This window comes from Chiloscyllium punctatum, chromosome 24, assembly GCF_047496795.1.
Source record: "Chiloscyllium punctatum isolate Juve2018m chromosome 24, sChiPun1.3, whole genome shotgun sequence".
NCBI lineage: Eukaryota > Metazoa > Chordata > Chondrichthyes > Orectolobiformes > Hemiscylliidae > Chiloscyllium > Chiloscyllium punctatum.
Window position 1 is genome coordinate 1,973,735 of NC_092762.1, and position 27,345 is coordinate 2,001,079.

The 27,345-nt window shown below is 44.8% G+C and overlaps 13 non-coding genes across 13 annotated transcripts; all 13 read right to left on the reverse strand.

Annotated features, from left to right (window-relative positions):
- Nucleotides 1-1,393: 1,393 nt before the first annotated feature.
- trnai-aau (transfer RNA isoleucine (anticodon AAU)) lies at nt 1,394-1,467 on the reverse strand. The gene has a single exon. It is a non-coding gene; the product is annotated as a tRNA-Ile (tRNA).
- Nucleotides 1,468-3,519: 2,052 nt separating this feature from the next.
- On the reverse strand, nt 3,520-3,593 carry trnai-aau (transfer RNA isoleucine (anticodon AAU)). The gene has a single exon. It is a non-coding gene; the product is annotated as a tRNA-Ile (tRNA).
- A 2,052-nt stretch (nt 3,594-5,645) lies between these two features.
- Nucleotides 5,646-5,719, reverse strand: trnai-aau (transfer RNA isoleucine (anticodon AAU)). The gene has a single exon. It is a non-coding gene; the product is annotated as a tRNA-Ile (tRNA).
- A 2,051-nt stretch (nt 5,720-7,770) lies between these two features.
- trnai-aau (transfer RNA isoleucine (anticodon AAU)) lies at nt 7,771-7,844 on the reverse strand. Its single transcript has one exon. It is a non-coding gene; the product is annotated as a tRNA-Ile (tRNA).
- A 2,052-nt stretch (nt 7,845-9,896) lies between these two features.
- trnai-aau (transfer RNA isoleucine (anticodon AAU)) lies at nt 9,897-9,970 on the reverse strand. Its single transcript has one exon. It is a non-coding gene; the product is annotated as a tRNA-Ile (tRNA).
- Nucleotides 9,971-12,022: 2,052 nt separating this feature from the next.
- trnai-aau (transfer RNA isoleucine (anticodon AAU)) lies at nt 12,023-12,096 on the reverse strand. Its single transcript has one exon. It is a non-coding gene; the product is annotated as a tRNA-Ile (tRNA).
- Nucleotides 12,097-14,147: 2,051 nt separating this feature from the next.
- On the reverse strand, nt 14,148-14,221 carry trnai-aau (transfer RNA isoleucine (anticodon AAU)). The gene has a single exon. It is a non-coding gene; the product is annotated as a tRNA-Ile (tRNA).
- A 2,049-nt stretch (nt 14,222-16,270) lies between these two features.
- On the reverse strand, nt 16,271-16,344 carry trnai-aau (transfer RNA isoleucine (anticodon AAU)). Its single transcript has one exon. It is a non-coding gene; the product is annotated as a tRNA-Ile (tRNA).
- A 2,038-nt stretch (nt 16,345-18,382) lies between these two features.
- Nucleotides 18,383-18,456, reverse strand: trnai-aau (transfer RNA isoleucine (anticodon AAU)). The gene has a single exon. It is a non-coding gene; the product is annotated as a tRNA-Ile (tRNA).
- Nucleotides 18,457-20,494: 2,038 nt separating this feature from the next.
- trnai-aau (transfer RNA isoleucine (anticodon AAU)) lies at nt 20,495-20,568 on the reverse strand. Its single transcript has one exon. It is a non-coding gene; the product is annotated as a tRNA-Ile (tRNA).
- Nucleotides 20,569-22,606: 2,038 nt separating this feature from the next.
- Nucleotides 22,607-22,680, reverse strand: trnai-aau (transfer RNA isoleucine (anticodon AAU)). Its single transcript has one exon. It is a non-coding gene; the product is annotated as a tRNA-Ile (tRNA).
- Nucleotides 22,681-24,732: 2,052 nt separating this feature from the next.
- Nucleotides 24,733-24,806, reverse strand: trnai-aau (transfer RNA isoleucine (anticodon AAU)). The gene has a single exon. It is a non-coding gene; the product is annotated as a tRNA-Ile (tRNA).
- A 2,050-nt stretch (nt 24,807-26,856) lies between these two features.
- On the reverse strand, nt 26,857-26,930 carry trnai-aau (transfer RNA isoleucine (anticodon AAU)). Its single transcript has one exon. It is a non-coding gene; the product is annotated as a tRNA-Ile (tRNA).
- Between the last annotated feature and the right edge of the window lie 415 nt (nt 26,931-27,345).

Here is a 27,345-nt window from a genome sequence, read left to right on the forward strand (position 1 = left end):
GAACACTCGCTCACTATTTCGCCTGGCGCGTCAGAGGCTGGGAGCTGATCTTACGGAGGTTTTTCAATCATGAGGGGCATGAATCGGGTAAATAGACAAGTTCCTTTCGCTCAGGTGGGGCAGTTCAGAACTAGAGGGTATAAATCTGGTGTGGGAGGGTGAGAATTCGAAAGGCAGTGAGGGGCCACGGCTGCACGCAGAGGGTGGTGCGTTTCTGGAATAAGTTACCAGACGAGCTGGTGATGGATGGTATAATTCCAATACTAATAAGGAATCTGGGCGTGTACTTGAATAGGAAAGGGTTAGAGAGAAATGGGTCAAGTGCATGCAATCGCGTCTGGATCAGTTGAGGATATCTGTTCGGAATGGACGAGTGCGACCGAAGACTGTGTTTTCAGTGCTGTCCATATCTAATGGCTCTATGATAGTGCAGGTGAAATGATAAAAAAGATAAATAAAAAAAAGAAGTAAAATTGTCTGAAGTTGTTGAATTCTAACAACTTCAGGTAATTTTATTTCAATTATTTTATTTAACTTTTTTAGTTGTGTTTTTTTTCACTGTTCTGTACCTCTTATTTCTTGACTGTCTCTCTTTCTCTCGCTCCCCACTATCTCAATACCTTTTTCCTATCCTCTTCCCGCTTTGCTACCCTTCTCCCCTGTTTACCATTTTGTCTCTGCTTCACCATTCCCTCACATATTTTGTCACATAGCGCTGGCTTCAGCCTGGGTCATTCACGCCTCTTAATCTCCCTTTAATCTCTCCATGCACTGTCATTATCACCTTTGCATCTGGAGCCTTGACTCACATTCTCTCAGCGTGGTATAAATAGCTCCATAATACTCCCCCTTTGTTTTTATCTTAATCTTTAATCAGTTAGACTGGAAACGTCAGCTCTTTTCTCTCCTTGCAGATGGTGCCAGACCTGCAGAGATTTTCCAGCATTTTCACTTTTGGTTTCAGATTCCAGCATCCGCAGTAATTTGCTTTTATTAATGGCTCTATGATATTGCTGGTGATATGATAACTCCAGTGTCGATGCATGAGAGGTGAGCAAGCGAACGAATTGCCTCTGGAAGTCGTGTGACGAGTATCAACAGAGATCCAGGAAAATAACACGAACGAATCTTTGATTGAATTGAAGCGTGAACTCTGGTTCTCCTCCGAGACGGTGCCAGGTCTGCCTAATACTGCACATATTTCATGTTTTGTATTTGTTGGTGAAAACAACTGAGACTGGTTGTTTTGCTGCAGGCAACATCCACCAGTCATCACGGGTACGGCGATCAAGTCGTGCGTCTAACCCTGTCAAATGTTTTATTGCGCAGATGGCGCTTCCGGCTTTTTGGAGCACGTTGTTTGGAAACACAGCAACCACAAAAGCGCTGCATGTGGTCAGTGTGGGGATCGAACCCACGACCTTGGCGTTATTAGCACCACGCTCTAACCAGCTGAGCTAACCGACCAACGCGGGCGGCCCGGCGAAAGCAAATGCCTATATTGCCGGTGCTCACAACCACGGCTGCTCTGCATTTTCTGCTTCTCATCGATCGCACGATAGTCTGAAGTATTTCCTTTCGTTGCAAAGCTTTTCAACAAAAATAAAACATTTACTTTTCCGAACGCGCATACTCGAGTTAACTATTTGCTCTGATATCTAAAATTAAGCACAAAGTCCGGACGCATGCAATTTCAATCGCAACGCCACCAGCTCAGCTGCAGCTTCTCACGTTGACAAATTTCGTCTGGAGAACCGTACCTTCAACGATCGCTCACTGTTCTTCTGGATACTCACAGACCTTTGGAGTCAGGATTACGTGCTGCTGATTAACTGCGGCGAGCCTTATGCCAAATGCATTTGAATTGTAATCTATCAGTGGGGTTCTTTCTGCTCCCGAACGACGCAGTTGCTTTGGTGTCAGCAACAGCTCAGAAGTCAATTGCACGTTTTGCGCAATGACTCATGTTGCTTATGAAATCTTCGTTTGACAGCATATTTAGCAAGTTGTCAGGCCTTCCTGCAGAGTTTGTCAGCGACAGGTCAGCTGCTAAAATGATTGCTTCAGACAGCATGCTACATCATCCGACATTTGAAAATGGAAAAGGTGCAAACGTTTACAGGCTGAACACTCGCTCACTATTTCGCCTGGCGCGTCAGAGGCTGGGAGCTGATCTTACGGAGGTTTTTCAATCATGAGGGGCATGAATCGGGTAAATAGACAAGTTCCTTTCGCTCAGGTGGGGCAGTTCAGAACTAGAGGGTATAAATCTGGTGTGGGAGGGTGAGAATTCGAAAGGCAGTGAGGGGCAACTTCTGCACGCAGAGGGTGGTGCGTTTCTGGAATAAGTTACCAGACGAGCTGGTGATGGATGGTATAATTCCAATACTGTTAAGGAATCTGGGCGTGTACTTGAATAGGAAAGGGTTAGAGAGAAATGGGTCAAGTGCATGCAATCGCGGCTGGATCAGTTGAGGATATCTGTTCGGAATGGACGAGTGCGACCGAAGACGGTGTTTTCAGTGCTGTCCATATCTAATGGCTCTATGATAGTGCAGGTGAAATGATAAAAAAGATAAATAAAAAAAAGAAGTAAAATTGTCTGAAGTTGTTGAATTCTAACAACTTCAGGTAATTTTATTTCAATTATTTTATTTAACTTTTTTAGTTGTGTTTTTTTTTCACTGTTCTGTACCTCTTATTTCTTGACTGTCTCTCTTTCTCTCGCTCCCCACTATCTCAATACCTTTTTCCTATCCTCTTCCCGCTTTGCTACCCTTCTCCCCTGTTTTCCATTTTGTCTCTGCTTCACCATTCCCTCACATATTTTGTCACATAGCGCTGCCTTCAGCCTGGGTCATTCACGCCTCTTAATCTCCCTTTAATCTCTCCATGCACTGTCATTATCACCTTTGCATCTGGAGCCTTGACTCACATTCTCTCAGCGTGGTATAAATAGCTCCATAATACTCCCCCTTTGTTTTTATCTTAATCTTTAATCAGTTAGACTGGAAACGTCAGCTCTTTTCTCTCCTTGCAGATGGTGCCAGACCTGCAGAGATTTTCCAGCATTTTCTCTTTTGGTTTCAGATTCCAGCATCCGCAGTAATTTGCTTTTATTAATGGCTCTATGATATTGCTGGTGATATGATAACTCCAGTGTCGATGCATGAGAGGTGAGCAAGCGAACGAATTGCCTCTGGAAGTCGTGTGACGAGTATCAACAGAGATCCAGGAAAATAACACGAACGAATCTTTGATTGAATTGAAGCGTGAACTCTGGTTCTCCTCCGAGACGGTGCCAGGTCTGCCTAATACTGCACATATTTCATGTTTTGTATTTGTTGGTGAAAACAACTGAGACTGGTTGTTTTGCTGCAGGCAACATCCACCAGTCATCACGGGTACGGCGATCAAGTCGTGCGTCTAACCCTGTCAAATGTTTTATTGCGCAGATGGCGCTTCCGGCTTTTTGGAGCACGTTGTTTGGAAACACAGCAACCACAAAAGCGCTGCATGTGGTCAGTGTGGGGATCGAACCCACGACCTTGGCGTTATTAGCACCACGCTCTAACCAGCTGAGCTAACCGACCAACGCGGGCGGCCCAGCGAAAGCAAATGCCTATATTGCCGGTGCTCACAACCACGGCTGCTCTGCATTTTCTGCTTCTCATCGATCGCACGATAGTCTGAAGTATTTCCTGTCGTTGCAAAGCTTTTCAACAAAAATAAAACATTTACTTTTCCGAACGCGCATACTCGAGTTAACTATTTGCTCTGATATCTAAAATTAAGCACAAAGTCCGGACGCATGCAATTTCAATCGCAACGCCACCAGCTCAGCTGCAGCTTCTCACGTTGACAAATTTCGTCTGGAGAACCGTACCTTCAACGATCGCTCACTGTTCTTCTGGATACTCACAGACCTTTGGAGTCAGGATTACGTGCTGCTGATTAACTGCGGCGAGCCTTATGCCAAATGCATTTGAATTGTAATCTATCAGTGGGGTTCTTTCTGCTCCCGAACGACGCAGTTGCTTTGGTGTCAGCAACAGCTCAGAAGTCAATTGCACGTTTTGCGCAATGACTCATGTTGCTTATGAAATCTTCGTTTGACAGCATATTTAGCAAGTTGTCAGGCCTTCCTGCAGAGTTTGTCAGCGACAGGTCAGCTGCTAAAATGATTGCTTCAGACAGCATGCTACATCATCCGACATTTGAAAATGGAAAAGGTGCAAACGTTTACAGGCTGAACACTCGCTCACTATTTCGCCTGGCGCGTCAGAGGCTGGGAGCTGATCTTACGGAGGTTTTTCAATCATGAGGGGCATGAATCGGGTAAATAGACAACTTCCTTTCGCTCAGGTGGGGCAGTTCAGAACTAGAGGGTATAAATCTGGTGTGGGAGGGTGAGAATTCGAAAGGCAGTGAGGGGCAACTTCTGCACGCAGAGGGTGGTGCGTTTCTGGAATAAGTTACCAGACGAGCTGGTGATGGATGGTATAATTCCAATACTGTTAAGGAATCTGGGCGTGTACTTGAATAGGAAAGGGTTAGAGAGAAATGGGTCAAGTGCATGCAATCGCGGCTGGATCAGTTGAGGATATCTGTTCGGAATGGACGAGTGCGACCGAAGACGGTGTTTTCAGTGCTGTCCATATCTAATGGCTCTATGATAGTGCAGGTGAAATGATAAAAAAGATAAATAAAAAAAAGAAGTAAAATTGTCTGAAGTTGTTGAATTCTAACAACTTCAGGTAATTTTATTTCAATTATTTTATTTAACTTTTTTAGTTGTGTTTTTTTTTCACTGTTCTGTACCTCTTATTTCTTGACTGTCTCTCTTTCTCTCGCTCCCCACTATCTCAATACCTTTTTCCTATCCTCTTCCCGCTTTGCTACCCTTCTCCCCTGTTTTCCATTTTGTCTCTGCTTCACCATTCCCTCACATATTTTGTCACATAGCGCTGCCTTCAGCCTGGGTCATTCACGCCTCTTAATCTCCCTTTAATCTCTCCATGCACTGTCATTATCACCTTTGCATCTGGAGCCTTGACTCACATTCTCTCAGCGTGGTATAAATAGCTCCATAATACTCCCCCTTTGTTTTTATCTTAATCTTTAATCAGTTAGACTGGAAACGTCAGCTCTTTTCTCTCCTTGCAGATGGTGCCAGACCTGCAGAGATTTTCCAGCATTTTCTCTTTTGGTTTCAGATTCCAGCATCCGCAGTAATTTGCTTTTATTAATGGCTCTATGATATTGCTGGTGATATGATAACTCCAGTGTCGATGCATGAGAGGTGAGCAAGCGAACGAATTGCCTCTGGAAGTCGTGTGACGAGTATCAACAGAGATCCAGGAAAATAACACGAACGAATCTTTGATTGAATTGAAGCGTGAACTGTGGTTCTCCTCCGAGACGGTGCCAGGTCTGCCTAAGACTGCACATATTTCATGTTTTGTATTTGTTGGTGAAAACAACTGAGACTGGTTGTTTTGCTGCAGGCAACATCCACCAGTCATCACGGGTACGGCGATCAAGTCGTGCGTCTAACCCTGTCAAATGTTTTATTGCGCAGATGGCGCTTCCGGCTTTTTGGAGCACGTTGTTTGGAAACACAGCAACCACAAAAGCGCTGCATGTGGTCAGTGTGGGGATCGAACCCACGACCTTGGCGTTATTAGCACCACGCTCTAACCAGCTGAGCTAACCGACCAACGCGGGCGGCCCAGCGAAAGCAAATGCCTATATTGCCGGTGCTCACAACCACGGCTGCTCTGCATTTTCTGCTTCTCATCGATCGCACGATAGTCTGAAGTATTTCCTGTCGTTGCAAAGCTTTTCAACAAAAATAAAACATTTACTTTTCCGAACGCGCATACTCGAGTTAACTATTTGCTCTGATATCTAAAATTGAGCACAAAGTCCGGACGCATGCAATTTCAATCGCAACGCCACCAGCTCAGCTGCAGCTTCTCACGTTGACAAATTTCGTCTGGAGAACCGTACCTTCAACGATCGCTCACTGTTCTTCTGGATACTCACAGACCTTTAGAGTCAGGATTACGTGCTGCTGATTAACTGCGGCGAGCCTTATGCCAAATGCATTTGAATTGTAATCTGTCAGTGGGGTTCTTTCTGCTCCCGAACGACGCAGTTGCTTTGGTGTCAGCAACAGCTCAGAAGTCAATTGCACGTTTTGCTCAATGACTCATGTTGCTTATGAAATCTTCGTTTGACAGCATATTTAGCAAGTTGTCAGGCCTTCCTGCAGAGTTTGTCAGCGACAGGTCAGCTGCTAAAATGATTGCTTCAGACAGCATGCTACATCATCCGACATTTGAAAATGGAAAAGGTGCAAACGTTTACAGGCTGAACACTCGCTCACTATTTCGCCTGGCGCGTCAGAGGCTGGGAGCTGATCTTACGGAGGTTTTTCAATCATGAGGGGCATGAATCGGGTAAATAGACAAGTTCCTTTCGCTCAGGTGGGGCAGTTCAGAACTAGAGGGTATAAATCTGGTGTGGGAGGGTGAGAATTCGAAAGGCAGTGAGGGGCAACGGCTGCACGCAATGGTGGTGCGTTTCTGGAATAAGTTATCAGACGAGCTGGTGATGGATGGTATAATTCCAATACTGTTAAGGAATCTGGGCGTGTACTTGAATAGGAAAGGGTTAGAGAGAAATGGGTCAAGTGCATGCAATCGCGGCTGGATCAGTTGAGGATATCTGTTCGGAATGGACGAGTGCGACCGAAGACTGTGTTTTCAGTGCTGTGCATATCTAATGGCTCTATGATAGTGCAGGTGAAATGATAAAAAAGATAAATAAAAAAAAGAAGTAAAATTGTCTGAAGTTGTTGAATTCTAACAACTTCAGGTAATTTTATTTCAATTATTTTATTTAACTTTTTTAGTTGTGTTTTTTTTTCACTGTTCTGTACCTCTTATTTCTTGACTGTCTCTCTTTCTCTCGCTCCCCACTATCTCAATACCTTTTTCCTATCCTCTTCCCGCTTTGCTACCCTTCTCCCCTGTTTTCCATTTTGTCTCTGCTTCACCATTCCCTCACATATTTTGTCACATAGCGCTGCCTTCAGCCTGGGTCATTCACGCCTCTTAATCTCCCTTTAATCTCTCCATGCACTGTCATTATCACCTTTGCATCTGGAGCCTTGACTCACATTCTCTCAGCGTGGTATAAATAGCTCCATAATACTCCCCCTTTGTTTTTATCTTAATCTTTAATCAGTTAGACTGGAAACGTCAGCTCTTTTCTCTCCTTGCAGATGGTGCCAGACCTGCAGAGATTTTCCAGCATTTTCTCTTTTGGTTTCAGATTCCAGCATCCGCAGTAATTTGCTTTTATTAATGGCTCTATGATATTGCTGGTGATATGATAACTCCAGTGTCGATGCATGAGAGGTGAGCAAGCGAACGAATTGCCTCTGGAAGTCGTGTGACGAGTATCAACAGAGATCCAGGAAAATAACACGAACGAATCTTTGATTGAATTGAAGCGTGAACTCTGGTTCTCCTCCGAGACGGTGCCAGGTCTGCCTAATACTGCACATATTTCATGTTTTGCATTTGTTGGTGAAAACAACTGAGACTGGTTGTTTTGCTGCAGGCAACATCCACCAGTCATCACGGGTACGGCGATCAAGTCGTGCGTCTAACCCTGTCAAATGTTTTATTGCGCAGATGGCGCTTCCGGCTTTCTGGAGCACGTTGTTTGGAAACACAGCAACCACAAAAGCACTGCATGTGGTCAGTGTGGGGATCGAACCCACGACCTTGGCGTTATTAGCACCACGCTCTAACCAGCTGAGCTAACCGACCAACGCGGGTGGCCCAGCGAAAGCAAATGCCTATATTGCCGGTGCTCACAACCACGGCTGCTCTGCATTTTCTGCTTCTCATCGATCGCACGATAGTCTGAAGTATTTCCTTTCGTTGCAAAGATTTTCAACAAAAATAAAACATTTACTTTTCCGAACGCGCATACGCGAGTTAACCATTTGCTCTGATATCTCAAATTAAGCACAAAGTCCGGACGCATGCAATTTCAATCGCAACGCCACCAGCTCAGCTGCAGCTTCTCACGTTGACAAATTTCGTCTGGAGAACCGTACCTTCAACGATCGCTCACTGTTTTTCTGGATACTCACCGACCTTTTGAGTCAGGGTTACGTGCTGCTGATTAACTGCTACGAACCTTATGCCAAATGCATTTGAATTGTAATCTATCAGTGGGGTTCTTTCTGCTCCCGAACGACGCAGTTGCTTTGGTGTCAGCAGCAGCTCAGAAGTCAATTGCACGTTTTGCTCAATGACTCATGTTGCTTCTGAAATCTTCGTTTGACAGCATATTTAGCAAGATGTCAGGCCTTCCTGCAGAGTTTGTCAGCGACAGGTCAGCTGCTAAAATGATTGCTTCAGACAGCATGCTACATCATCCGACATTTGAAAATGGAAAAGGTGCAAACGTTTACAGGCTGAACACTCGCTCACTATTTCGCCTGGCGCGTCAGAGGCTGGGAGCTGATCTTACGGAGGTTTTTCAATCATGAGGGGCATGAATCGGGTAAATAGACAAGTTCCTTTCGCTCAGGTGGGGCAGTTCAGAACTAGAGGGTATAAATCTGGTGTGGGAGGGTGAGAATTCGAAAGGCAGTGAGGGGCAACGGCTGCACGCAGAGGGTGGTGCGTTTCTGGAATAAGTTACCAGACGAGCTGGTGATGGATGGTATAATTCCAATACTGTTAAGGAATCTGGGCGTGTACTTGAATAGGAAAGGGTTAGAGAGAAATGGGTCAAGTGCATGCAATCGCGGCTGGATCAGTTGAGGATATCTGTTCGGAATGGACGAGTGCGACCGAAGACTGTGTTTTCAGTGCTGTCCATATCTAATGGCTCTATGATAGTGCAGGTGAAATGATAAAAAAGATAAATAAAAAAAAGAAGTAAAATTGTCTGAAGTTGTTGAATTCTAACAACTTCAGGTAATTTTATTTCAATTATTTTATTTAACTTTTTTAGTTGTGTTTTTTTTTCACTGTTCTGTACCTCTTATTTCTTGACTGTCTCTCTTTCTCTCGCTCCCCACTATCTCAATACCTTTTTCCTATCCTCTTCCCGCTTTGCTACCCTTCTCCCCTGTTTTCCATTTTGTCTCTGCTTCACCATTCCCTCACATATTTTGTCACATAGCGCTGCCTTCAGCCTGGGTCATTCACGCCTCTTAATCTCCCTTTAATCTCTCCATGCACTGTCATTATCACCTTTGCATCTGGAGCCTTGACTCACATTCTCTCAGCGTGGTATAAATAGCTCCATAATACTCCCCCTTTGTTTTTATCTTAATCTTTAATCAGTTAGACTGGAAACGTCAGCTCTTTTCTCTCCTTGCAGATGGTGCCAGACCTGCAGAGATTTTCCAGCATTTTCTCTTTTGGTTTCAGATTCCAGCATCCGCAGTAATTTGCTTTTATTAATGGCTCTATGATATTGCTGGTGATATGATAACTCCAGTGTCGATGCATGAGAGGTGAGCAAGCGAACGAATTGCCTCTGGAAGTCGTGTGACGAGTATCAACAGAGATCCAGGAAAATAACACGAACGAATCTTTGATTGAATTGAAGCGTGAACTCTGGTTCTCCTCCGAGACGGTGCCAGGTCTGCCTAATACTGCACATATTTCATGTTTTGCATTTGTTGGTGAAAACAACTGAGACTGGTTGTTTTGCTGCAGGCAACATCCACCAGTCATCACGGGTACGGCGATCAAGTCGTGCGTCTAACCCTGTCAAATGTTTTATTGCGCAGATGGCGCTTCCGGCTTTCTGGAGCACGTTGTTTGGAAACACAGCAACCACAAAAGCACTGCATGTGGTCAGTGTGGGGATCGAACCCACGACCTTGGCGTTATTAGCACCACGCTCTAACCAGCTGAGCTAACCGACCAACGCGGGTGGCCCAGCGAAAGCAAATGCCTATATTGCCGGTGCTCACAACCACGGCTGCTCTGCATTTTCTGCTTCTCATCGATCGCACGATAGTCTGAAGTATTTCCTTTCGTTGCAAAGATTTTCAACAAAAATAAAACATTTACTTTTCCGAACGCGCATACGCGAGTTAACCATTTGCTCTGATATCTCAAATTAAGCACAAAGTCCGGACGCATGCAATTTCAATCGCAACGCCACCAGCTCAGCTGCAGCTTCTCACGTTGACAAATTTCGTCTGGAGAACCGTACCTTCAACGATCGCTCACTGTTTTTCTGGATACTCACCGACCTTTTGAGTCAGGGTTACGTGCTGCTGATTAACTGCTACGAACCTTATGCCAAATGCATTTGAATTGTAATCTATCAGTGGGGTTCTTTCTGCTCCCGAACGACGCAGTTGCTTTGGTGTCAGCAGCAGCTCAGAAGTCAATTGCACGTTTTGCTCAATGACTCATGTTGCTTCTGAAATCTTCGTTTGACAGCATATTTAGCAAGATGTCAGGCCTTCCTGCAGAGTTTGTCAGCGACAGGTCAGCTGCTAAAATGATTGCTTCAGACAGCATGCTACATCATCCGACATTTGAAAATGGAAAAGGTGCAAACGTTTACAGGCTGAACACTCGCTCACTATTTCGCCTGGCGCGTCAGAGGCTGGGAGCTGATCTTACGGAGGTTTTTCAATCATGAGGGGCATGAATCGGGTAAATAGACAAGTTCCTTTCGCTCAGGTGGGGCAGTTCAGAACTAGAGGGTATAAATCTGGTGTGGGAGGGTGAGAATTCGAAAGGCAGTGAGGGGCAACGGCTGCACGCAGAGGGTGGTGCGTTTCTGGAATAAGTTACCAGACGAGCTGGTGATGGATGGTATAATTCCAATACTGTTAAGGAATCTGGGCGTGTACTTGAATAGGAAAGGGTTAGAGAGAAATGGGTCAAGTGCATGCAATCGCGGCTGGATCAGTTGAGGATATCTGTTCGGAATGGACGAGTGCGACCGAAGACTGTGTTTTCAGTGCTGTCCATATCTAATGGCTCTATGATAGTGCAGGTGAAATGATAAAAAAGATAAATAAAAAAAAGAAGTAAAATTGTCTGAAGTTGTTGAATTCTAACAACTTCAGGTAATTTTATTTCAATTATTTTATTTAACTTTTTTAGTTGTGTTTTTTTTTCACTGTTCTGTACCTCTTATTTCTTGACTGTCTCTCTTTCTCTCGCTCCCCACTATCTCAATACCTTTTTCCTATCCTCTTCCCGCTTTGCTACCCTTCTCCCCTGTTTTCCATTTTGTCTCTGCTTCACCATTCCCTCACATATTTTGTCACATAGCGCTGCCTTCAGCCTGGGTCATTCACGCCTCTTAATCTCCCTTTAATCTCTCCATGCACTGTCATTATCACCTTTGCATCTGGAGCCTTGACTCACATTCTCTCAGCGTGGTATAAATAGCTCCATAATACTCCCCCTTTGTTTTTATCTTAATCTTTAATCAGTTAGACTGGAAACGTCAGCTCTTTTCTCTCCTTGCAGATGGTGCCAGACCTGCAGAGATTTTCCAGCATTTTCTCTTTTGGTTTCAGATTCCAGCATCCGCAGTAATTTGCTTTTATTAATGGCTCTATGATATTGCTGGTGATATGATAACTCCAGTGTCGATGCATGAGAGGTGAGCAAGCGAACGAATTGCCTCTGGAAGTCGTGTGACGAGTATCAACAGAGATCCAGGAAAATAACACGAACGAATCTTTGATTGAATTGAAGCGTGAACTCTGGTTCTCCTCCGAGACGGTGCCAGGTCTGCCTAATACTGCACATATTTCATGTTTTGCATTTGTTGGTGAAAACAACTGAGACTGGTTGTTTTGCTGCAGGCAACATCCACCAGTCATCACGGGTACGGCGATCAAGTCGTGCGTCTAACCCTGTCAAATGTTTTATTGCGCAGATGGCGCTTCCGGCTTTTTGGAGCACGTTGTTTGGAAACACAGCAACCACAAAAGCGCTGCATGTGGTCAGTGTGGGGATCGAACCCACGACCTTGGCGTTATTAGCACCACGCTCTAACCAGCTGAGCTAACCGATCAACGCGGGCGGCTCAGCGAAAGCAAATGCCTATATTGCCGGTGCTCACAACCACGGCTGCTCTGCATTTTCTGCTTCTCATCGATCGCACGATAGTCTGAAGTATTTCCTGTCGTTGCAAAGCTTTTCAACAAAAATAAAACATTTACTTTTCCGAACGCGCATACTCGAGTTAACTATTTGCTCTGATATCTAAAATTAAGCACAAAGTCCGGACGCATGCAATTTCAATCGCAACGCCACCAGCTCAGCTGCAGCTTCTCACGTTGACAAATTTCGTCTGGAGAACCGTACCTTCAACGATCGCTCACTGTTCTTCTGGATACTCACAGACCTTTGGAGTCAGGATTACGTGCTGCTGATTAACTGCGGCGAGCCTTATGCCAAATGCATTTGAATTGTAATCTATCAGTGGGGTTCTTTCTGCTCCCGAACGACGCAGTTGCTTTGGTGTCAGCAACAGCTCAGAAGTCAATTGCACGTTTTGCGCAATGACTCATGTTGCTTATGAAATCTTCGTTTGACAGCATATTTAGCAAGTTGTCAGGCCTTCCTGCAGAGTTTGTCAGCGACAGGTCAGCTGCTAAAATGATTGCTTCAGACAGCATGCTACATCATCCGACATTTGAAAATGGAAAAGGTGCAAACGTTTACAGGCTGAACACTCGCTCACTATTTCGCCTGGCGCGTCAGAGGCTGGGAGCTGATCTTACGGAGGTTTTTCAATCATGAGGGGCATGAATCGGGTAAATAGACAACTTCCTTTCGCTCAGGTGGGGCAGTTCAGAACTAGAGGGTATAAATCTGGTGTGGGAGGGTGAGAATTCGAAAGGCAGTGAGGGGCAACTTCTGCACGCAATGGTGGTGCGTTTCTGGAATAAGTTACCAGACGAGCTGGTGATGGATGGTATAATTCCAATACTGTTAAGGAATCTGGGCGTGTACTTGAATAGGAAAGGGTTAGAGAGAAATGGGTCAAGTGCATGCAATCGCGGCTGGATCAGTTGAGGATATCTGTTCGGAATGGACGAGTGCGACCGAAGACTGTGTTTTCAGTGCTGTCCATATCTAATGGCTCTATGATAGTGCAGGTGAAATGATAAAAAAGATAAATAAAAAAAAGAAGTAAAATTGTCTGAAGTTGTTGAATTCTAACAACTTCAGGTAATTTTATTTCAATTATTTTATTTAACTTTTTTAGTTGTGTTTTTTTTTCACTGTTCTGTACCTCTTATTTCTTGACTGTCTCTCTTTCTCTCGCTCCCCACTATCTCAATACCTTTTTCCTATCCTCTTCCCGCTTTGCTACCCTTCTCCCCTGTTTTCCATTTTGTCTCTGCTTCACCATTCCCTCACATATTTTGTCACATAGCGCTGCCTTCAGCCTGGGTCATTCACGCCTCTTAATCTCCCTTTAATCTCTCCATGCACTGTCATTATCACCTTTGCATCTGGAGCCTTGACTCACATTCTCTCAGCGTGGTATAAATAGCTCCATAATACTCCCCCTTTGTTTTTATCTTAATCTTTAATCAGTTAGACTGGAAACGTCAGCTCTTTTCTCTCCTTGCAGATGGTGCCAGACCTGCAGAGATTTTCCAGCATTTTCTCTTTTGGTTTCAGATTCCAGCATCCGCAGTAATTTGCTTTTATTAATGGCTCTATGATATTGCTGGTGATATGATAACTCCAGTGTCGATGCATGAGAGGTGAGCAAGCGAACGAATTGCCTCTGGAAGTCGTGTGACGAGTATCAACAGAGATCCAGGAAAATAACACGAACGAATCTTTGATTGAATTGAAGCGTGAACTGTGGTTCTCCTCCGAGACGGTGCCAGGTCTGCCTAAGACTGCACATATTTCATGTTTTGTATTTGTTGGTGAAAACAACTGAGACTGGTTGTTTTGCTGCAGGCAACATCCACCAGTCATCACGGGTACGGCGATCAAGTCGTGCGTCTAACCCTGTCAAATGTTTTATTGCGCAGATGGCGCTTCCGGCTTTTTGGAGCACGTTGTTTGGAAACACAGCAACCACAAAAGCGCTGCATGTGGTCAGTGTGGGGATCGAACCCACGACCTTGGCGTTATTAGCACCACGCTCTAACCAGCTGAGCTAACCGACCAACGCGGGCGGCCCAGCGAAAGCAAATGCCTATATTGCCGGTGCTCACAACCACGGCTGCTCTGCATTTTCTGCTTCTCATCGATCGCACGATAGTCTGAAGTATTTCCTTTCGTTGCAAAGCTTTTCAACAAAAATAAAACATTTACTTTTCCGAACGCGCATACTCGAGTTAACTATTTGCTCTGATATCTAAAATTGAGCACAAAGTCCGGACGCATGCAATTTCAATCGCAACGCCACCAGCTCAGCTGCAGCTTCTCACGTTGACAAATTTCGTCTGGAGAACCGTACCTTCAACGATCGCTCACTGTTCTTCTGGATACTCACAGACCTTTGGAGTCAGGATTACGTGCTGCTGATTAACTGCGGCGAGCCTTATGCCAAATGCATTTGAATTGTAATCTATCAGTGGGGTTCTTTCTGCTCCCGAACGACGCAGTTGCTTTGGTGTCAGCAACAGCTCAGAAGTCAATTGCACGTTTTGCGCAATGACTCATGTTGCTTATGAAATCTTCGTTTGACAGCATATTTAGCAAGTTGTCAGGCCTTCCTGCAGAGTTTGTCAGCGACAGGTCAGCTGCTAAAATGATTGCTTCAGACAGCATGCTACATCATCGTACATTTGAAAATGGAAAAGGTGCAAACGTTTACAGGCTGAACACTCGCTCACTATTTCGCCTGGCACGTCAGAGGCTGGGAGCTGATCTTACGGAGGTGTTTCAATCATGAGGGGCATGAATCGGGTAAATAGACAAGTTCCTTTCGCTCAGGTGGGGCAGTTCAGAACTAGAGGGTATAAATCTGGTGTGGGAGGGTGAGAATTCGAAAGGCAGTGAGGGGCAACGGCTGCACGCAATGGTGGTGCGTTTCTGGAATAAGTTACCAGACGAGCTGGTGATGGATGGTATAATTCCAATACTGTTAAGGAATCTGGGCGTGTACTTGAATAGGAAAGGGTTAGAGAGAAATGGGTCAAGTGCATGCAATCGCGGCTGGATCAGTTGAGGATATCTGTTCGGAATGGACGAGTGCGACCGAAGACTGTGTTTTCAGTGCTGTCCATATCTAATGGCTCTATGATAGTGCAGGTGAAATGATAAAAAAGATAAATAAAAAAAAGAAGGAAAATTGTCTGAAGTTGTTGAATTCTAACAACTTCAGGTAATTTTATTTCAATTATTTTATTTAACTTTTTTAGTTGTGTTTTTTTTCACTGTTCTGTACCTCTTATTTCTTGACTGTCTCTCTTTCTCTCGCTCCCCACTATCTCAATACCTTTTTCCTATCCTCTTCCCGCTTTGCTACCCTTCTCCCCTGTTTTCCATTTGTCTCTGCTTCACCATTCCCTCACATATTTTGTCACATAGCGCTGCCTTCAGCCTGGGTCATTCACGCCTCTTAATCTCCCTTTAATCTCTCCATGCACTGTCATTATCACCTTTGCATCTGGAGCCTTGACTCACATTCTCTCAGCGTGGTATAAATAGCTCCATAATACTCCCCCTTTGTTTTTATCTTAATCTTTAATCAGTTAGACTGGAAACGTCAGCTCTTTTCTCTCCTTGCAGATGGTGCCAGACCTGCAGAGATTTTCCAGCATTTTCTCTTTTGGTTTCAGATTCCAGCATCCGCAGTAATTTGCTTTTATTAATGGCTCTATGATATTGCTGGTGATATGATAACTCCAGTGTCGATGCATGAGAGGTGAGCAAGCGAACGAATTGCCTCTGGAAGTCGTGTGACGAGTATCAACAGAGATCCAGGAAAAGAACACGAACGAATCTTTGATTGAATTGAAGCGTGAACTCTGGTTCTCCTCCGAGACGGTGCCAGGTCTGCCTAATACTGCACATATTTCATGTTTTGTATTTGTTGGTGAAAACAACTGAGACTGGTTGTTTTGCTGCAGGCAACATCCACCAGTCATCACGGGTACGGCGATCAAGTCGTGCGTCTAACCCTGTCAAATGTTTTATTGCGCAGATGGCGCTTCCGGCTTTTTGGAGCACGTTGCTTGGAAACACAGCAACCACACAAGCGCTGCATGTGGTCAGTGTTGGGATCGAACCCACGACCTTGGCGTTATTAGCACCACGCTCTAACCAGCTGAGCTAACCGACCAACGCGGGCGTCGGAGCGAAAGCAAATGCCTATATTGCCGGTGCTCACAACCACGGCTGCTCTGCATTTTCTGCTTCTCATCGATCGCACGATAGTCTGAAGTATTTCCTTTCGTTGCAAAGCTTTTCAACAAAAATAAAACATTTACTTTTCCGAACGCGCATACTCGAGTTAACTATTTGCTCTGATATCTAAAATTAAGCACAAAGTCCGGACGCATGCAATTTCAATCGCAACGCCACCAGCTCAGCTGCAGCTTCTCACGTTGACAAATTTCGTCTGGAGAACTGTACCTTCAACGATCGCTCACTGTTCTTCTGGATACTCACAGACCTTTGGAGTCAGGTTTACGTGTTGCTGATTAACTGCGGCGAGCCTTATGCCAAATGCATTTGAATTGTAATCTATCAGTGGGGTTCTTTCTGCTCCCGAACGACGCACTTGCTTTGGTATCAGCAACAGCTCAGAAGTCAATTGCACGTTTTGCGCAATGACTCATGTTGCTTATGAAATCTTCGTTTGACAGCATATTTAGCAAGTTGTCAGGCCTTCCTGCAGAGTTTGTCAGCGACAGGTCAGCTGCTAAAATGATTGCTTCAGACAGCATGCTACATCATCGTACATTTGAAAATGGAAAAGGTGCAAACGTTTACAGGCTGAACACTCGCTCACTATTTCGCCTGGCACGTCAGAGGCTGGGAGCTGAACTTACGGAGGTTTTTCAATCATGAGGGGAATGAATCGGGGAAATAGACAAGTTCCTTTCGCTCAGGTGGGGCAGTTCAGAACTAGAGGGTATAAATCTGGTGTGGGAGGGTGAGAATTCGAAAGGCAGTGAGGGGCAACGGCTGCACGCAGAGGGTGGTGCGTTTCTGGAATAAGTTACCAGACGAGCCGGTGATGGATGGTATAATTCCAATACTAATAAGGAATCTGGGCGTGTACTTGAATAGGAAAGGTTTAGAGAGAAATGGGTCAAGTGCATGCAATCGCGGCTGGATCAGTTGAGGATATCTGTTCGGAATGGACGAGTGCGACCGAAGACGGTGTTTTCAGTGCTGTCCATATCTAATGGCTCTATGAGTATACAGGTGAAATGATAAAAAAGATAAATAAAAAAAAAGAAGTAAAATTGTCTGAAGTTGTTGAATTCTAACAACTTCAGGTAATTTTATTTCAATTATTTTATTTAACTTTTTTAGTTGTGTTTTTTTTTCACTGTTCTGTACCTCTTATTTCTTGACTGTCTCTCTTTCTCTCGCTCCCCACTCTCTCAATACCTTTTTCCTCTCCTCTTCCCGCTTTGCTACCCTTCTCCCCTGTGTTCGATTTTGTCTCTGCTTCACCCATCCCTCACATATTTTGTCACATAGCGCTGGCTTCAGCCTGGGTCATTCACGCTTCTTAATCTCCCTTTACTCTCTCCATGCACTGTCATTATCACCTTTGCATCTGGAGCCTTGACTCACCTTCTCTCAGCGTGGTATAAATAGCTCCATAATACTCCCCTTTGTTTTTATCTTTATCTTTAATCAGTTAGACTGGAAACGTCAGCTCTTTTCTCTCCTTGCAGATGGTGCCAGACCTGCTGAGATTTTCCAGCATTTTCTCTTTTGGTTTCAGATTCCAGCATCCGCAGTAATTTGCTTTTATTAATGGCTCTATGATATTGCTGGTGATATGATAACTCCAGTGTCGATGCATGAGAGGTGAGCAAGCGAACGAATTGCCTCTGGAAGTCGTGTGACGAGTATCAACAGAGATCCAGGAAAATAACACGAACGAATCTTTGATTGAATTGAAGCGTGAACTGTGGTTCTCCTCCGAGACGGTGCCAGGTCTGCCGAAGACTGCACATATTTCATGTTTTGCATTTGTTGGTGAAAACAACAGAGATTGGTTGTTTTGCTGCAGTCATCACGGGGACGGCGATCAAGTCGTGCGTCTAACCCTGTCAAATGTTTTATTGCGCAGATGGCGCTTCCGGCTTTTTGGAGCACGTTGTTTGGAAACACAGCAACCACAAAAGCGCTGCATGTGGTCAGTGTGGGGATCGAACCCACGACCTTGGCGTTATTAGCACCACGCTCTAACCAGCTGAGCTAACCGACCAACGCGGGCGGCCCAGCGAAAGCAAATGCCTATATTGCCGGTGCTCACAACCACGGCTGCTCTGCATTTTCTGCTTCTCATCGATCGCACGATAGTCTGAAGTATTTCCTTTCGTTGCAAAGCTTTTCAACAAAAATAAAACATTTACTTTTCCGAACGCGCATACTCGAGTTAACTATTTGCTCTGATATCTAAAATTAAGCACAAAGTCCGGACGCATGCAATTTCAATCGCAACGCCACCAGCTCAGCTGCAGCTTCTCACGTTGACAAATTTCGTCTGGGGAACCGTACCTTCAACGATCGCTCACTGTTCTTCTGGATACTCACAGACCTTTGGAGTCAGGATTACGTGCTGCTGATTAACTGCGGCGAGCCTTATGCCAAATGCATTTGAATTGTAATCTATCAGTGGGGTTCTTTCTGCTCCCGAACGACGCAGTTGCTTTGGTGTCAGCAACAGCTCAGAAGTCAATTGCACGTTTTGCGCAATGACTCATGTTGCTTATGAAATCTTCGTTTGACAGCATATTTAGCAAGTTGTCAGGCCTTCCTGCAGAGTTTGTCAGCGACAGGTCAGCTGCTAAAATGATTGCTTCAGACAGCATGCTACATCATCCTACATTTGAAAATGGATAAGGTGCAAACGTTTACAGGCTGAACACTCGCTCACTATTTCGCCTGGCACGTCAGAGGCTGGGAGCTGATCTTACGGAGGTTTTTCAATCATGAGGGGAATGAATCGGGGAAATAGACAAGTTCCTTTCGCTCAGGTGGGGCAGTTCAGAACTAGAGGGTATAAATCTGGTGTGGGAGGGTGAGAATTCGAAAGGCAGTGAGGGGCAACGGCTGCACGCAGAGGGTGGTGCGTTTCTGGAATAAGTTACCAGACGAGCCGGTGATGGATGGTATAATTCCAATACTAATAAGGAATCTGGGCGTGTACTTGAATAGGAAAGGTTTAGAGAGAAATGGGTCAAGTGCATGCAATCGCGGCTGGATCAGTTGAGGATATCTGTTCGGAATGGACGAGTGCGACCGAAGACGGTGTTTTCAGTGCTGTCCATATCTAATGGCTCTATGAGTATACAGGTGAAATGATAAAAAAGATAAATAAAAAAAAAGAAGTAAAATTGTCTGAAGTTGTTGAATTCTAACAACTTCAGGTAATTTTATTTCAATTATTTTATTTAACTTTTTTAGTTGTGTTTTTTTTTCACTGTTCTGTACCTCTTATTTCTTGACTGTCTCTCTTTCTCTCGCTCCCCACTCTCTCAATACCTTTTTCCTCTCCTCTTCCCGCTTTGCTACCCTTCTCCCCTGTGTTCGATTTTGTCTCTGCTTCACCCATCCCTCACATATTTTGTCACATAGCGCTGGCTTCAGCCTGGGTCATTCACGCTTCTTAATCTCCCTTTAATCTCTCCATGCACTGTCATTATCACCTTTGCATCTGGAGCCTTGACTCACCTTCTCTCAGCGTGGTATAAATAGCTCCATAATACTCCCCTTTGTTTTTATCTTTATCTTTAATCAGTTAGACTGGAAACGTCAGCTCTTTTCTCTCCTTGCAGATGGTGCCAGACCTGCTGAGATTTTCCAGCATTTTCTCTTTTGGTTTCAGATTCCAGCATCCGCAGTAATTTGCTTTTATTAATGGCTCTATGATATTGCTGGTGATATGATAACTCCAGTGTCGATGCATGAGAGGTGAGCAAGCGAACGAATTGCCTCTGGAAGTCGTGTGACGAGTATCAACAGAGATCCAGGAAAATAACACGAACGAATCTTTGATTGAATTGAAGCGTGAACTGTGGTTCTCCTCCGAGACGGTGCCAGGTCTGCCGAAGACTGCACATATTTCATGTTTTGCATTTGTTGGTGAAAACAACAGAGATTGGTTGTTTTGCTGCAGTCATCACGGGGACGGCGATCAAGTCGTGCGTCTAACCCTGTCAAATGTTTTATTGCGCAGATGGCGCTTCCGGCTTTTTGGAGCACGTTGTTTGGAAACACAGCAACCACAAAAGCGCTGCATGTGGTCAGTGTGGGGATCAAACCCACGACCTTGGCGTTATTAGCACCACGCTCTAACCAGCTGAGCTAACCGACCAACGCGGGCGTCGGAGCGAAAGCAAATGCCTACATTGCCGGTGCTCACAACCACGGCTGCTCTGCATTTTCTGCTTCTCATCGATCGCACGATAGTCTGAAGTATTTCCTTTCGTTGCAAAGATTTTCAACAAAAATAAAACATTTACTTTTCCGAACGCGCATACTCGAGTTAACTATTTGCTCTGATATCTCAAATTAAGCACAACGTCCGGACGCATGCAATTTCAATCGCAACGCCACCAGCTCAGCTGCAGCTTCTCACGTTGACAAATTTCGTCTGGGGAACCGTACCTTCAACGATCGCTCACTGTTCTTCTGGATACTCACAGACCTTTGGAGTCAGGATTACGTGCTGCTGATTAACTGCGGCGAGCCTTATGCCAAATGCATTTGAATTGTAATCTATCAGTGGGGTTCTTTCTGCTCCCGAACGACGCAGTTGCTTTGGTGTCAGCAACAGCTCAGAAGTCAATTGCACGTTTTGCGCAATGACTCATGTTGCTTATGAAATCTTCGTTTGACAGCATATTTAGCAAGTTGTCAGGCCTTCCTGCAGAGTTTGTCAGCGACAGGTCAGCTGCTAAAATGATTGCTTCAGACAGCATGCTACATCATCCTACATTTGAAAATGGAAAAGGTGCAAACGTTTACAGGCTGAACACTCGCTCACTATTTCGCCTGGCACGTCAGAGGCTGGGAGCTGATCTTACGGAGGTTTTTCAATCATGAGGGGAATGAATCGGGGAAATAGACAAGTTCCTTTCGCTCAGGTGGGGCAGTTCAGAACTAGAGGGTATAAATCTGGTGTGGGAGGGTGAGAATTCGAAAGGCAGTGAGGGGCAACGGCTGCACGCAGAGGGTGGTGCGTTTCTGGAATAAGTTACCAGACGAGCCGGTGATGGATGGTATAATTCCAATACTAATAAGGAATCTGGGCGTGTACTTGAATAGGAAAGGTTTAGAGAGAAATGGGTCAAGTGCATGCAATCGCGGCTGGATCAGTTGAGGATATCTGTTCGGAATGGACGAGTGCGACCGAAGACGGTGTTTTCAGTGCTGTCCATATCTAATGGCTCTATGAGTATACAGGTGAAATGATAAAAAAGATAAATAAAAAAAAAGAAGTAAAATTGTCTGAAGTTGTTGAATTCTAACAACTTCAGGTAATTTTATTTCAATTATTTTATTTAACTTTTTTAGTTGTGTTTTTTTTTCACTGTTCTGTACCTCTTATTTCTTGACTGTCTCTCTTTCTCTCGCTCCCCACTCTCTCAATACCTTTTTCCTCTCCTCTTCCCGCTTTGCTACCCTTCTCCCCTGTGTTCGATTTTGTCTCTGCTTCACCCATCCCTCACATATTTTGTCACATAGCGCTGCCTTCAGCCTGGGTCATTCACGCCTCTTAATCTCCCTCTAATCTCTGCATGCACTGTCATTATCACCTTTGCATCTGGAGCCTTGACTCACCTTCTCTCAGCGTGGTATAAATAGCTCCATAATACTCCCCTTTGTTTTTATCTTTATCTTTAATCAGTTAGACTGGAAACGTCAGCTCTTTTCTCTCCTTGCAGATGGTGCCAGACCTGCAGAGATTTTCCAGCATTTTCTCTTTTGGTTTCAGATTCCAGCATCCGCAGTAATTTGCTTTTATTAATGGCTCTATGATATTGCTGGTGATATGATAACTCCAGTGTCGATGCATGAGAGGTGAGCAAGCGAACGAATTGCCTCTGGAAGTCGTGTGACGAGTATTAACAGAGATCCAGGAAAATAACACGAACGAATCTTTGATTGAATTGAAGCGTGAACTCTGGTTCTCCTCCGAGACGGTGCCAGGTCTGCCTAAGACTGCACATATTTCATGTTTTGCATTTGTTGGTGAAAACAACTGAGATTGGTTGTTTTGCTGCAGTCATCACGGGGACGGCGATCAAGTCGTGCGTCTAACCCTGTCAAATGTTTTATTGCGCAGATGGCGCTTCCGGCTTTCTGGAGCACGTTGTTTGGAAACACAGCAACCACAAAAGCGCCGCATGTGGTCAGTGTGGGGATCGAACCCACGACCTTGGCGTTATTAGCACCACGCTCTAACCAGCTGAGCTAACCGACCAACGCGGGCGACCCAGCGAAAGCAAATGCCTATATTGCCGGTGCTCACAACCACGGCTGCTCTGCATTTTCTGCTTCTCATCGATCGCACGATAGTCTGAAGTATTTCCTTTCGTTGCAAAGATTTTCAACAAAAATAAAACATTTACTTTTCCGAACGCGCATACTCGAGTTAACTATTTGCTCTGATATCTAAAATTAAGCACAAAGTCCGGACGCATGCAATTTCAATCGCAACGCCACCAGCTCAGCTGCAGCTTCTCACGTTGACAAATTTCGTCTGGAGAACCGCACCTTCAACGATCGCTCACTGTTCTTCTGGATACTCACAGACCTTTGGAGTCAGGATTACGTGCTGCTGATTAACTGCGGCGAGCCTTATGCCAAATGCATTTGAATTGTAATCTATCAGTGGGGTTCTTTCTGCTCCCGAACGACGCAGTTGCTTTGGTGTCAGCAACAGCTCAGAAGTCAATTGCACGTTTTGCGCAATGACTCATGTTGCTTATGAAATCTTCGTTTGACAGCATATTTAGCAAGTTGTCAGGCCTTCCTGCAGAGTTTGTCAGCGACAGGTCAGCTGCTAAAATGATTGCTTCAGACAGCATGCTACATCATCCGACATTTGAAAATGGAAAAGGTGCAAACGTTTACAGGCTGAACACTCGCTCACTATTTCGCCTGGCGCGTCAGAGGCTGGGAGCTGATCTTACGGAGGTTTTTCAATCATGAGGGGCATGAATCGGGTAAATAGACAACTTCCTTTCGCTCAGGTGGGGCAGTTCAGAACTAGAGGGTATAAATCTGGTGTGGGAGGGTGAGAATTCGAAAGGCAGTGAGGGGCAACTTCTGCACGCATAGGGTGGTGCGTTTCTGGAATAAGTTACCAGACGAGCTGGTGATGGATGGTATAATTCCAATACTGTTAAGGAATCTGGGCGTGTACTTGAATAGGAAAGGGTTAGAGAGAAATGGGTCAAGTGCATGCAATCGCGGCTGGATCAGTTGAGGATATCTGTTCGGAATGGACGAGTGCGACCGAAGACTGTGTTTTCAGTGCTGTCCATATCTAATGGCTCTATGATAGTGCAGGTGAAATGATAAAAAAGATAAATAAAAAAAAGAAGTAAAATTGTCTGAAGTTGTTGAATTCTAACAACTTCAGGTAATTTTATTTCAATTATTTTATTTAACTTTTTTAGTTGTGTTTTTTTTTCACTGTTCTGTACCTCTTATTTCTTGACTGTCTCTCTTTCTCTCGCTCCCCACTATCTCAATGCCTTTTTCCTATCCTCTTCCCGCTTTGCTACCCTTCTCCCCTGTTTTCCATTTTGTCTCTGCTTCACCATTCCCTCACATATTTTGTCACATAGCGCTGCCTTCAGCCTGGGTCATTCACGCCTCTTAATCTCCCTTTAATCTCTCCATGCACTGTCATTATCACCTTTGCATCTGGAGCCTTGACTCACATTCTCTCAGCGTGGTATAAATAGCTCCATAATACTCCCCCTTTGTTTTTATCTTAATCTTTAATCAGTTAGACTGGAAACGTCAGCTCTTTTCTCTCCTTGCAGATGGTGCCAGACCTGCAGAGATTTTCCAGCATTTTCTCTTTTGGTTTCAGATTCCAGCATCCGCAGTAATTTGCTTTTATTAATGGCTCTATGATATTGCTGGTGATATGATAACTCCAGTGTCGATGCATGAGAGGTGAGCAAGCGAACGAATTGCCTCTGGAAGTCGTGTGACGAGTATCAACAGAGATCCAGGAAAATAACACGAACGAATCTTTGATTGAATTGAAGCGTGAACTCTGGTTCTCCTCCGAGACGGTGCCAGGTCTGCCTAATACTGCACATATTTCATGTTTTGTATTTGTTGGTGAAAACAACTGAGACTGGTTGTTTTGCTGCAGGCAACATCCACCAGTCATCACGGGTACGGCGATCAAGTCGTGCGTCTAACCCTGTCAAATGTTTTATTGCGCAGATGGCGCTTCCGGCTTTTTGGAGCACGTTGTTTGGAAACACAGCAACCACAAAAGCGCTGCATGTGGTCAGTGTGGGGATCGAACCCACGACCTTGGCGTTATTAGCACCACGCTCTAACCAGCTGAGCTAACCGACCAACGCGGGAGGCCCAGCGAAAGCAAATGCCTATATTGCCGGTGCTCACAACCACGGCTGCTCTGCATTTTCTGCTTCTCATCGATCGCACGATAGTCTGAAGTATTTCCTGTCGTTGCAAAGCTTTTCAACAAAAATAAAACATTTACTTTTCCGAACGCGCATACTCGAGTTAACTATTTGCTCTGATATCTAAAATTAAGCACAAAGTCCGGACGCATGCAATTTCAATCGCAACGCCACCAGCTCAGCTGCAGCTTCTCACGTTGACAAATTTCGTCTGGAGAACCGTACCTTCAACGATCGCTCACTGTTCTTCTGGATACTCACCGACCTTTAGAGTCAGGATTACGTGCTGCTGATTAACTGCGGCGAGCCTTATGCCAAATGCATTTGAATTGTAATCTGTCAGTGGGGTTCTTTCTGCTCCCGAACGACGCAGTTGCTTTGGTGTCAGCAACAGCTCAGAAGTCAATTGCACGTTTTGCTCAATGACTCATGTTGCTTATGAAATCTTCGTTTGACAGCATATTTAGCAAGTTGTCAGGCCTTCCTGCAGAGTTTGTCAGCGACAGGTCAGCTGCTAAAATGATTGCTTCAGACAGCATGCTACATCATCCGACATTTGAAAATGGAAAAGGTGCAAACGTTTACAGGCTGAACACTCGCTCACTATTTCGCCTGGCGCGTCAGAGGCTGGGAGCTGATCTTACGGAGGTTTTTCAATCATGAGGGGCATGAATCGGGTAAATAGACAAGTTCCTTTCGCTCAGGTGGGGCAGTTCAGAACTAGAGGGTATAAATCTGGTGTGGGAGGGTGAGAATTCGAAAGGCAGTGAGGGGCAACGGCTGCACGCAATGGTGGTGCGTTTCTGGAATAAGTTACCAGACGAGCTGGTGATGGATGGTATAATTACAATACTGTTAAGGAATCTGGGCGTGTACTTGAATAGGAAAGGGTTAGAGAGAAATGGGTCAAGTGCATGCAATCGCGGCTGGATCAGTTGAGGATATCTGTTCGGAATGGACGAGTGCGACCGAAGACTGTGTTTTCAGTGCTGTGCATATCTAATGGCTCTATGATAGTGCAGGTGAAATGATAAAAAAGATAAATAAAAAAAAGAAGTAAAATTGTCTGAAGTTGTTGAATTCTAACAACTTCAGGTAATTTTATTTCAATTATTTTATTTAACTTTTTTAGTTGTGTTTTTTTTCACTGTTCTGTACCTCTTATTTCTTGACTGTCTCTCTTTCTCTCGCTCCCCACTATCTCAATACCTTTTTCCTATCCTCTTCCCGCTTTGCTACCCTTCTCCCCTGTTTTCCATTTTGTCTCTGCTTCACCATTCCCTCACATATTTTGTCACATAGCGCTGCCTTCAGCCTGGGTCATTCACGCCTCTTAATCTCCCTTTAATCTCTCCATGCACTGTCATTATCACCTTTGCATCTGGAGCCTTGACTCACATTCTCTCAGCGTGGTATAAATAGCTCCATAATACTCCCCCTTTGTTTTTATCTTAATCTTTAATCAGTTAGACTGGAAACGTCAGCTCTTTTCTCTCCTTGCAGATGGTGCCAGACCTGCAGAGATTTTCCAGCATTTTCTCTTTTGGTTTCAGATTCCAGCATCCGCAGTAATTTGCTTTTATTAATGGCTCTATGATATTGCTGGTGATATGATAACTCCAGTGTCGATGCATGAGAGGTGAGCAAGCGAACGAATTGCCTCTGGAAGTCGTGTGACGAGTATCAACAGAGATCCAGGAAAATAACACGAACGAATCTTTGATTGAATTGAAGCGTGAACTCTGGTTCTCCTCCGAGACGGTGCCAGGTCTGCCTAATACTGCACATATTTCATGTTTTGCATTTGTTGGTGAAAACAACTGAGACTGGTTGTTTTGCTGCAGGCAACATCCACCAGTCATCACGGGTACGGCGATCAAGTCGTGCGTCTAACCCTGTCAAATGTTTTATTGCGCAGATGGCGCATCCGGCTTTCTGGAGCACGTTGTTTGGAAACACAGCAACCACAAAAGCACTGCATGTGGTCAGTGTGGGGATCGAACCCACGACCTTGGCGTTATTAGCACCACGCTCTAACCAGCGGAGCTAACCAACCAACGCGGGCGGCCCAGCGAAAGCAAATGCCTATATTGCCGGTGCTCACAACCACGGCTGCTCTGCATTTTCTGCTTCTCATCGATCGCACGATAGTCTGAAGTATTTCCTTTCGTTACAAAGATTTTCAACAAAAATAAAACATTTACTTTTCCGAACGCGCATACTCGAGTTAACCATTTGCTCTGATATCTCAAATTAAGCACAAAGTCCGGACGCATGCAATTTCAATCGCAACGCCACCAGCTCAGCTGCAGCTTCTCACGTTGACAAATTTCGTCTGGAGAACCGTACCTTCAACGATCGCTCACTGTTTTTCTGGATACTCACCGACCTTTTGAGTCAGGGTTACGTGCTGCTGATTAACTGCTACGAACCTTATGCCAAATGCATTTGAATTGTAATCTATCAGTGGG